Raw genomic sequence first — 12,308 nt, forward strand, 5'->3', positions numbered from 1 at the left:
TCTTAATCATAATCTTTTATAGCTAGACCTATTTAACTTTACATTAGTTTTACCTTGATCGTTTTTATGTGCAAATTCTAAAGGAGATGTTTAACTATAAGTATTACTGAGCACATTACTTTCCTTAACTCTTAGCTTGTTGGGATCGGTCATCGGATCCGTTATCTGCTCCTGTCGCCTTCGCCTCCTAACTCTTAGCCACTATGTGTGAGTGCATCTCCATCCACATTGGCCAGCCTGGTGTCCAGACTGGCAATGCCAGCTGGTACCTCTACTGCCTGGAACATGGCATCCAGCTCCATGGCCAGATGCCAAGTGACAAGACAATTCGAGGGAGCGATGACCACTGAAAAGCATGTGCCCAGGGCCGTGTTTGTAGACCTGGAACCCACAGTTATTAACGGTTTACTCTGACACCTACGAGCCACCTCTTCCACCCTGAGAAGCTCATCCCAGACAAGGAAGATGCTGCCAATGGCTATGCATGAGGCCACTACATCATTGACAAGGAGATCATTGACCTCATCTTGGACTGAGTTCACAAGCTGGCTGACCAGTGCACAGGTCTTTAGGGCTTCTTAGTTTTACACAGTTTTGTTGAACAGACTGGTTCTAGGTTCAACTCCCTGCTGATGGTATGTCTTTCTGTTGCTTATAACAAGAAGTCCAAGCTGCAGTTCTCCATTTACCCAGCAACCCCCATCCTCCAGGTTTCCACGGCAGTAGTTGAGCTCTACGACTCCATCCTCACCACCCACACCACCCTAGAGCACTAAGATTGTGCCTTCACAGTAGACAATGAGGCCATCTATGACATCTACCATTTGGTTAGCCAATGATACAGTTCATACAGGAAAGGTGGAAAAATCACCTCAACCCTTTTTATCATTTAATCAGTTTTCCAAAAGTGACTTGGACCACTTTTGGAAAGCTCAATATTGAATGTCCAAACTACACTAACGTTAACCATCTCATTAGCCAGACTGTGTCCTCTATCACTGCTTCCTTCAGATTTGATGGAGCCCTGAATATTGATCTAACAGAATTCCAGACCAATCTAGTGCCATACGCCCACATCCACTTCCTTCTGGCCACGTGTGTCCCTGTCATCTCTGCTGAGAAAGCCTACCGTGAACAGTTTTCTGTAGTGGAGATCATAAATGCTTATTCTCAGCCAGCCAGTCAGATGTTAAGATGTGACCCATACTATGGTAAATGCATAACTTGCTGCCTCTTGCACCCTGGTGATATGGTTCCCAAAGACATCAGTGCTGCCACTGCCACTGCCACTATCAAAACCAAATGCAGCATTCAGTTTGTGGATTGCTGTGCCACTGGCTTCAAGGTTGACATTAGTTACCAGCTTCCCACTGTGGTACCTGGTGGAGATCTGGCCAAAGGACAGAGGGCTGTGTGTACACTGAGCAACATCACAGCCATTGTTGAGGTGGGGGCTGACCTGGACCACAAGTTTTACCTGATGTATGCCAAGTTCCTTTGTTCACTATTCCGTGGGTGAAGGAATGGAGGAAGGAGAGTTTTGTGAGGCCCACGAGGACATGGTTGCCCTTAAGAAGGATTATGAAGTGATTAGTGTGGATTCTGTTGAAGGAGAGGGTGAGAAGGAAGGAGAGGAATACTAATTATCCATTCCCTTCAGCCCTGCAGCATGTCATACCCCCAGAATTTCAGCTTCAACATCAGCTGACAAGAATTCAGGCTTTTTGGTTAGATTGTTTTCACTCAGTGGTGATCATGTCTTTCCATGTGTACCTGTAAGATTTTTTCATCATGTCTCAAAATAAAGGCTTTAGAATAAAAAATGAATAAAATAAATAAATATGAATGTTATTCAATTACACAGGATACGTTTTAATTTCATGAAGAGATTAATGTAGCCCCTATAAGTAATGATAATTCACACCACTATTCCCTGGATTTGGATACATAGTTATTTTACGTTTTGGCAAACATAAAATACCAGAAAGATCAGAATAGAAGATGAATGTATATTAATAAGGACAGTATTTTATGAGTACACAGGATCTGTTATATATCCCTATCCATTATGTAAGTTAATCTATCATCTATATCCAGGGTCTGCAAACAACATCCTGTAGGCCAAAACTGGCTTGCTGCTTGTTTTCAGAAATAAAGCTTTACTGAAACACAGCCATGCTCTTTTGTTTACATATTATCCATGACTGCTTATCTATTACAGAGGCAAAGTTGAGCGGTTATGACAAACCCACGAGCCATTTAAAATACATATAGCTGGCCGAGAGTGGTGACCCATGCCTGTAATCTCACCACTTCAGGAGGCCAAGGCAGGCAGATCACTTGAGGCCAGGAATTTGAGACCAGACTGACCGACATGGCAATATCCCATCTCTACTAAAACTGTACAAAAATTAGCCAGTTGTGTAATTACAGCCAGGCATGCACCTGTAATCCCAGGTACTCAGGAGGCTGAAGCAAGAGAATCACTTGAGCCTGGAAGGTGGAGTCTGCAGTGAGCTAAGATAACACCACTTCACTCCAGCCTGAGTGAGAGACTGAGACTCTGTCTCGCATGAATAAATAAATAAATAATAAAATAAAATACATATTGTCCTTTGCAGGAAGAAGTTTTCTTATATCTAATCTGTAACATCAGTATTAATATATATCGAATCATTTATCTAATCTCTTAATATATGTTCACATACATACACAGATTTGTATGCATACATATATACGTGTGTCTGAATGTATATATACATATGTATATATTTTTCTGAATATATTCATTCTTCCAAAAAGAGTTTCTGATGATACACATATTTGAAACAGAAATAAGATACAACCCTACAAAATAGAAGCAAGACAACAGGAAAAATAACAAAAACCAAAAAGAGCAATATTTTAAATCTAATGAATCATTCAATTTGAGCATTCTTTTGGTCTGAGATTTCTGGCAGATATGACAATAGACAAAATAATGAGCTACATTGTTCTAATTAGAAAATGTGGTAAATTAAAGCACATTCAAAAGAACACAAGAATAATTTCCTTCTTATATTCTTCTGTAGATGTACGGATCACAGTCAAGTTGACCATAGAAATATAATCTCTGTTATTTTGAAGATTTGAGCTTTAATACAGAATGCCTTATAAAGCATATTTCCTAAGGGCTTTATCAATCAACAAATTTACAATAAACTGAAGTTCACTTTATGTTATAGGAAAAAATCTATGACAATATAAGGAGACATATAATTTAATTGTGAAAATTAACATTTTTACATTTTCAGTAATAAAGGAAAATATTTGTAGTAACCTATTGAAATGGGATAAGTAAATATATATTTTGAGTGTCTTTTTTACTTTCTATATTTTTATGCCTGAATGCTAAAGTTAACATGTATTTTCACACACAAAAATGTCTAATATGAAGGGTTTATATAAATGAGTTTAGTAATATTTTGACTCCATTTAGCTCAGAAAAATGTTGAGTCTTAGATAAATTGTAAGGGTGAAAATAATACAAAAAGTAAGAACCGTTGATTGATAGTGTCCTCATCTTTCCCTTGTAAGAAAGAAAATCAATGCACTTATAATTTCTTATTTAGTTGCAATATTCTACAATAATATATTAATGTAATTTTGATCATCATGTTGACAACTCATGGATTACAGTTGACTTTATGTGATGTGACTGTTATAAATATTAGATTTCTATTTTCTCCATATTGCAATGAATAATCTTACGTATTAAGTAGAATAACTAGGATAAAAATGTGTTTTTCATTATTTCATATAGAGAAGTTGGTAAGCTTTATACACTTGTTATTTGTTGTTAAAATATAAAGAGACAGCTAAAGTGAAGGGAATAGAATCTTTTTTCTTCAAGAAACCATGGCTATTATTATTAAATAATTATCTGGCTAAGTATCATAATGCAACAAAAAGATTTTGTAATGTACTCCTAATACTTAAGCGGAATAATAAAAAAAAAGTATTGCCTCACTTCTTAAAAATGTAAGCAGATATTTTACTACTGTTGTTAAAACTCTCTTTGGAGCCAGGCACAGTGGCTCACACCTGTAATTACTGCCCTTTGGGAGGCTCTGGCAGGTGAATCATTTGGCCAGGAGTTTGAGACCAGCCTGCCCAACATGGTGAAACCCCCCATCTCTACTAAAAATACGGGAAAATTAGCCAGGTGTGGTGGCATGCACCTGTAATCCCAGCTACTTGGGAGGCTGAGACATGAGAATTGCTTGAACTCCAGAGGCACAAGTTACGGAAGCTGAGACGGCACACTGCACTTCAGTGACAGAGCAAGAATCTGTCAAAAGGAAAAAAAAAAAAAAACTCTTTGGCCAATTTGGCAGTACAACTGCATCTACCACTGTGACATACTGTGTGAAAAGTTCACAGAGACCTGAATGTCAGTTTTCACAAGTGAGAAAGGAGACTCGGGGTGATATGTTTATATACTGAATGGAGAAATGGCTTTTTTTTTTTTGAGACAGAGTCTCGCTCTGTCACCCAGGCTGGAGTGCGGTGACGTGATCTCAGCTCACAGCAACCTCTGCCTCCTGGGTTCAAGTGATTGTCCAGCCTCAGCCTCTCAAGTAACTGGGACTATAGGCATGTGCCACTACGCCCGGCTAATTTATTGTATTTTGGTAGAGATGGGGTTTCACCATGTTGCCCAGACTGGTCTTGAACTCCTGAGCTCAGGCAATCTGCCCACCTCGGCCTCCCAAAGTGCTAGCATTGCAGGTGCGAGGCACTGTGGCCGGCCAAGAAATGGTTTTTCTTATAATCTCCATTGGCCTGTCGTGATACCAATAGCCCTTTTTCTTTTTGTAGGGAATGTTGTTATTTAATGATTACTCCTCTTTTTAGGAAATGATATATGATCTACTTTCCCATGCTTGCTCCCTCTGTCACATTTATATGCTCAATACAAAAAAAAAAAGGAAACAGAAAAGGAAAGAAAATAGTTTTGACACGTTAGGCAACTGTCACATCAAGTTTACCAAGACTTTGATTTTAAACAGATAGCCTTTGACTAATAAGAACTGCATTTAGGGACAATATTTTATTTTCTTGGAAGTAAGAATAAATTACATAAGCTGTTACTAGACTTAAAGAGGCATGTTTTCATGTTTTCCTTTTCTTTATTGTTTTGATAAATCTTTAAGGAAATAATAGTAACAGAAACAACAATAAGTAACAGTAATAGTTGGCATCACTTAATTGAACTCTTATTTTGTACAAAAATCTCTTCTAAATACATGATATGCCCTATCACAGGGAGGTATTTACTAATTATATTCCCATTTTCCCAACAAGGAAACCAAGTCACAGAAAGGCATATTAACGTGACCAAGGTCACACCATTAGTGAGAGGATGAGCCAGAATTCCAACTGAGGTAGTCAGGTTCCAGAGAAGCTGTATTACTTCTCACTATAGGAAATGTCTTTTTTGAAAGTTCTAAATTCACTATTGTGGGTCAATGACTATGTTAATTACACTGAAAGCTACGTAGCAGAAGGTAAGCTTTCTTTGCTTAATTTGCTTAAATAAATAATACTTTTAGAACTGTGGCAAGACAGACATTAAAATTATTTTGTGAGTAATTCATGTCAAGTAGGAAGTAGGAGCTAATTCTATCCTTTTAGAAAATAACCTGATTCTGTTTAACAGATATTGTAAGATACAATAGCTAATGCTTATAGAATGTTTACCCTGTGTCAAGCACTTGTTTCAGTAAGAGAAAAGTGAAACAATTTCTATTGTGTTACTGTTGTATCAAGCAAATGTAATCTTTCAGAGTCCATTATAAACAGCACATTCTGATCCATGTTTAAACTATGAAAAAAATCTTTTTGAAACATTCGAAAGGGAAAGGTTTTTTGGGTTATGGATGTTTGCAAGTCAAAATTGCAGTCAATGCTAGCAAAAGATAATTTATAGCTGGTGTTTCACTTATAATATTGTCTATCCTTTTTCCTGCCAAAATTCAGGTCATTCATAATAGCAAGTTATGCATTTTATGGGACATTAATCAGGCAATCAGCTGTTGCAGGATATTAAAAAAGGCTTTCCTAAAGAAGAAGAGTGAGTGGAAGATTTCTTAGGCAAACTGAATTATAGATACAGCAGTTCATTTGTTTCAGTTCAGATTTTTATCATACTCTTTTGTTGTGCGCCATACTTTATGTTTGTGCACATATATAGTTAAATGCCAAATCTGATTTCCTAAAATACAAGTCAATTATATATTTAACTAACCATTTTCCTCTGAATTTAATTTGCAACTAGTTTTCAATAAAGTTAAAGGGATCTGTAGTTTCTTAGTGGTGTCCTTGTTCCTATGGTGAAGACTAACAATATAGCCTATTGGATTTAAAATTCATTTTGATTCTTCAAGTTAGTCTCTTATTTAACTTTTGACTTATTAAAACTCTGTACATTCCTTAGCTTTTTGTTGTAACTTTAATACCTATACTCCCTTAAATCATAACAATATGATTTTTCTCATGTTTCATAGCTGTTCACAGCTGTCCAATGTTTATTACAGTTAGGGTGGATATACTGCTAGCATCTAGGCAATGATTGAGAGGAGATGTATGTCACTGTAGGCTGACCCTTAGTAAGAAAGATGTGTCATCTTCTCTTTTTCTCCTTTATTAAAAGCTGGAATGTTGGCTTAGTGGCTAGGTATCTTCGTCTAAACAGGTAATCCATACGAGGGATAGTACAGCACGACATAGGGGAAACCTGGGTCTTCAACACCATAAAATGTTGATGTTTCCCTTAAAAAAACTATTTAGATTATTACAGAAGGAAAAACATGAACTCTAATTTTGGAGTTCCTTGCTAAAGTCACCTATTATTTGTTATATCCAAGAGAAATATTGGTATAAACATGTGTTAACATACTACAAAAACAAAACCAAAAAACAATCAACAATCCAAAATCTAAACGACATCCCCACTAGTAGATTAAAGATTAGGTAGGAAAAAGGACATAGATACTACTCAGACCCTTGTTAAATTATGATAAGAATGTTCCCTGGGATATTTTGAGAGACAAATCATGTGCAAATTGAGCTTGAAAATTTACTAGAACTGGATGGAAAAGGCAACAACACGAGAACAAATATTGTGTGATTGTGTTCATTGCTTCTGTAATCAATGTTCTGCCATAGATGCATTCACACTGGTTATAAAAATGATGCTCTATAGACGAATGGAAGCCAAGGTTGGCTCTCTGATCCTTTCCCCAACACCTTGTATTAAGATTTCTGGGTCAGGTGTGGGAGCCAACCAATACTATGTCATGCAAATTATTTTCTTCTCAGCCTAGTACTTCAGATGACCTCAACGTGGTATGATGTGACTAAGTTTGGGCCAATGAAATATAAGCAGAATATTTGCAGAATAATTTACTTCAAAGAATACGAGGAGCTTTCCCTCTCTTTCCTTTCCTTTTTTTTTTTTTTTTTTTTTTTTTTTTTTTTTTTTTTTAACCTGCTGGCTGGATATCACCAAGCAACAGCATGTGGGAATGGCAAAACTAAAAAATGAATGGTAACTTGGTTTCAAAAATGGTTGGAGACTTGGTTTCTGACACCATCCAGCCCACCAGATCAGCCATATTGTTACGTGAGAGATAAAACTACTTTAAAATACTGTGTTTGGGGAGTCTCTTTTAGAGCTTCTTCACCCATACCCAATTATTTATTTTACCAGATTAACAAATACTAAACTCTCAGGCAATGAATTCTAAAACCCTGTAAATAAAAAGTACATTTTATTAATTATAATTTTCCTATATTTGTCTAATAAGTTATATTTTCTTTTCCTTTCTTTTCGTTCTTTTGTTTTCTTTTCTTTTTTGAGACAGAGTCATGATCTGTCACCCAGGCTGGAGTGCAGTGGCGTGATCTTGGCTCACTGCAACCTCCACCTCTCAGGTTCAAGCAATTCTCCTGCGTCAGCCTCCCAAGTAGCTGGGACTACAGGCACGTGCCACCACATCCGGCTAATTTTTTGTAATTTTAGTAGAGACTGGGTTTTACCACGTTAGCCAGGATGGTTGCAGTCTCCTGACCTCATCATGATCTGCCTGCCTCAGCCTCCCAAAATGCTGGGATTACAAGCATGAGCCACCAAGCCTGGCCTCTGTTAATGATTTCTATACTCCAATTTACCTTTTATTATTCTATCTACATATCTATCATAACCATGCTTACATAAATATATTTCTAGTGGTGACTGAATCACCATATTTGTGTCTTTTGTATGTGGGTTAAAATTTTTGCATGCCTTATGAGTCTATAAATAATTTTATATAGATATTTTATGATCCAGACATATATATAGTTTTTATTACTATTCCAAACCCAACCATATGAGAAAAATAGAATACATGGAAAAAAATAGAAATTGGATTTCTGCAGTGATATGGTTTGACTGTGTCCTCAATCCAAATCTCATCTTGAATTGTAGCTCCTGTAATTCCCAGGTGTCATGGAGGGATGCTGTGGGCGGTAACTGAATCATGGGGTTGGGTCTTTCCTGTGCTGTTCTCATGATAGTGAATAAGTGTTATGAAATCTGGTGGTTTCATAAAGGAGTGTTCTCCTACACAAGCTCTCTTGCCTGCCACCATGTAAGATGTGACTTTGCTCCTCAATTATCTTCTGTCATAATTGTAAGGCCTCCCTAGCTTTGTGGAACTTAGTCAATTAAACCTTTTTCCTCTGTAAATTACTCAGTCTCAGGATATGTCTTTATTAACAGCATGATAACAACCTAATATATGCAGAAACAAATTACGCAAAAGAAGGCAATTTCTCTCCTCTTGAAATTCAAAGTTCTGATGTAGTCCTAATAGGTCTCTGTGTATTCAATAATAGAATCCATGTTTTCTGCTTTTCCAATACTAGTGTCTCCCACTAAATTTGGGGTTTGATTTTGGTTTTATGCTCCTTTTAACAGCTCTTGCAAAGGTGTACTTATTATGTAGCACTTAACTATCTCAGTTTAGGGAACAAGACACTAAGCAGAGATAAACAGGGTATGTGGGGCGAATGCTCTAAATATCCAGGTCGATAGTGTTATACATAATGGTCATTGAATGAATATTTTGCATGATTGTAAAACATTAAGTACTTGTCTCTTATCATCTAGCTCCCCCCTATAATATATCAGATGGTTTTCTAGAAATCATGTGTTTCATTTAATACAATGCAAATGTATTAGGGAGTTGAAAGAAAACAAATAGTAAATATATGCTAGGCTTGTTTTGTTTTGTCTTTTTTTTTTAATTTTTCTCTTAAATAGTAAAACAAAATATGTGTTTAAAAATATATTATGAAAATCCTACTTAAAATTATGTATTAATATATTGTAAGCAAAAAAGACACTGAAACAGTACTGCAACTAAAAGTATAAAATATTAAATGTAATAAGTAAATTAATTCTCATGTTTATGCAATTAATATGTTCTGAATAGTCTTGCAAAATTTTAATGTTGGATTGTCAAAATAGTATTTTGCTATCACTATAGATTTTAGAAGTGCATAGTAAATCATTACATATTACCACTGAAACTATTTTACAGCTGAATTAGTCTAACTGAATGCTTAAGTCTTTACCTGGACCACAAATGTACAAGACATTGGTGTTGGAGGTAAATTGATGAACAAAACAAAATTATTTCTTCATGGGACTTGTATTCTAGAAGTAGGTTGCAGTTGTTAAATATCTATGTCATCTTGGATGGGTGCTTTAAAGCAGGAAACAGAGCCACTGGGGTGAGAATGTGCTTCAAGTGGAGTAATCAAGGAAAGATTATCTGATGCGGTGACATTTGAATAGTGGCCATGAGGAAATAAGACAGCATATGGTACAGGATCTAAGGGGAGAATGTTGGAGCCAGACAGATGAGGAGGTGGAAGCACCTAAAACTAATTACCCTTATTGTGGAAAAGCCAAAAGGATGAGGCCAGCATGGGAGGTGTGGAAAGAGCAGGGGGTGACAGTGATGGGAAATGAAATCAGAAAGGGAACCAGGGGGATAATTTTGCTCTGAATTAGGTATAACATTTTTGGAAGGTTTTTAACGAAGTAATTTATAACCTGCTGATAGGGATAGGGGGCAGAGAAGTTCTAGGCAAACAGGGACAGTTCCCTGACAAAGCCCCACACTCAAGCTAAAAAGTCTGAGACCACAGCCCAAAGTGAGAACTTCTATCCCTGTTTTCCTGCTCAAATGTTGCCTTTTCCTAACCCACCTATGGCCCCACCCCACCCTATGTTGTGCCTATAAAGACCACAGACTCAGCTGGCACAGGGCAGAAGCAATTGGACACTGGGGAATATGGCCGGATGATGGAGAGAAAAGGCTTGACCTCAGAGGGACAGCTTGATGATGTAACTTCGGAGAAAAGTCTGACCAGAGATGCTGGACTTTGGGGGAAGATTACCTACACCCCCTCCTCCTCCCCTTTTCAGCTCCCCTTCCTGCTGATATCCACTTTCCTTGGCAATAACACCCCCACATTCACCATCCTTCAATTCGTTTTGTGCGACCTCATTTTTCCTGGATGCCAGACAAGAGCTGAAGAGTCATGGGTGTGGATGCAAAAGGCTGTCACACCGGCCCTTTTTCCTTGCTGGAAGAAGGCAGCCACTGAACGCGAAAAGGCAGAGACCCACTGAACACTTAAGCCATCTGCGGACGACAGAGCTAAAACAGCACTGTTACTCCCAGACAGAGCTAAAACAGCACTGTAACAGGCCCCCGGGGCTTTGGGAGTAACAGGCACCCCGCCCAATGCTGCTGCTTGGCAGAGTTTGCTCCTGCCTGCACCCACAAGCACTCACTCCGGCTCCTGCACCCACTCACCTGCACACTCCCTCCCACGATGGGTGGAACATAGCGGGTCCGAGTGAGTGGAGTTTGATCCCACTGGTGCAGAGGCAGCCAGCCTGTTCCAGCGCTCCTGCACACCAGTTCCCACCTCTTTCGCTCACACACTCCCTCCTGTTGGGAGTTGAGAGCAGCAGGTCCAGTAAGCAAGGCATCCCTGTTGTGAGTCCTGAGAAGGGATCAGGGAAACACTCTGTTTCACTACCTTATGTTTCAGAAGACCCACCCCTGCCTACGGTTCAAGTAGACTGTCAGATCCAGGAGCAAACAATGAGAGCATGTAGGGAGGTCCTGCAATAAACAAGATTGAGTGGAGTAAATCTGACTTCAGGGTTATAGCTATTGAGCTGACGAGACATAGTCGCATTCTGCATGTAATAAAATACATCGCCCAAGGAACCTGTTGTGATACACTCATTTCTAGACTTGTAGGACTCCAGGACGTTTCCTCAACCTCCCTTTATGGCATAATCTATTATGAAGTTTCCAAGTCCATGCATTCAAAGAAAGGAATAAAGAAATTTTCTTCCGATGCATTCTTCTTTGCATCTTGCAACCTAAACCTTTTCTAACACAAGGGAATATAAATATGTTTTGCGTACTGGCTCTTAAGCAGACGGAGTAGTCCACCATAGAAAGACCAAAACTCAAATGAATATCTCAAGGATTTTTCCTGTCACATTCTTTCCCTAATGAATAAATATATATATATGTGGAGATAGAAATAAATATGGCATAAATAAAAATATGCCCAGCCTATATTCATTCTCATCTTGCCCCAGCAAATGTGAAGATAGAAATGTTTCTTCTAGAAATTATATAAACGAAATATACAATAATATAAAATATATACTGTTATATAGTATATAGTATATACTATTATATTTAGTATAACATGTAATATAATGTATAGTTATATACAGTATATGTATTTTATTATATATTATATATGTTATAAAATTATATATACATTATATATGTACATGTATATTATATATTTATGTACATTATATATTATATATAAATGTACTTTGTTTTTTCTAGAAATCATATATAATATATAGTATATATATTACATACAGTATAGTATATGTTAAACTCTCTATATTATATATAATTATATGTAGTACATAAATATATTATCTATTATCCATTCATATAATATTGTGGGGAAAAGAAAGAGAGATCAGACTGTTACTGTGTCTATATAGAAAGAAGTAGACATAAGAGATTCCATTTTGTTCTGTATTTGAGATGCTGTTAATCTGTGACCCTACCCCCAACCTTGTCCTTGCAAGAGACATGTGCTGTGGTGACTCAAGGCTTAATGGATTTTGGGCTGTGCAGGGTGTGCTTTGTTAAACAAAT

At 37.4% G+C, this 12,308-nt stretch overlaps 1 pseudogene; it reads left to right on the top strand.

Annotated features, from left to right (window-relative positions):
* Positions 1-203: 203 nt before the first annotated feature.
* On the top strand, positions 204-1,643 carry LOC126950753 (tubulin alpha-1B chain-like; annotated as a pseudogene).
* The last annotated feature ends 10,665 nt before the right edge of the window (positions 1,644-12,308 follow it).

This window comes from Macaca thibetana, chromosome 3 (genome assembly GCF_024542745.1).
Source record: "Macaca thibetana thibetana isolate TM-01 chromosome 3, ASM2454274v1, whole genome shotgun sequence".
Lineage (NCBI taxonomy): Eukaryota > Metazoa > Chordata > Mammalia > Primates > Cercopithecidae > Macaca > Macaca thibetana.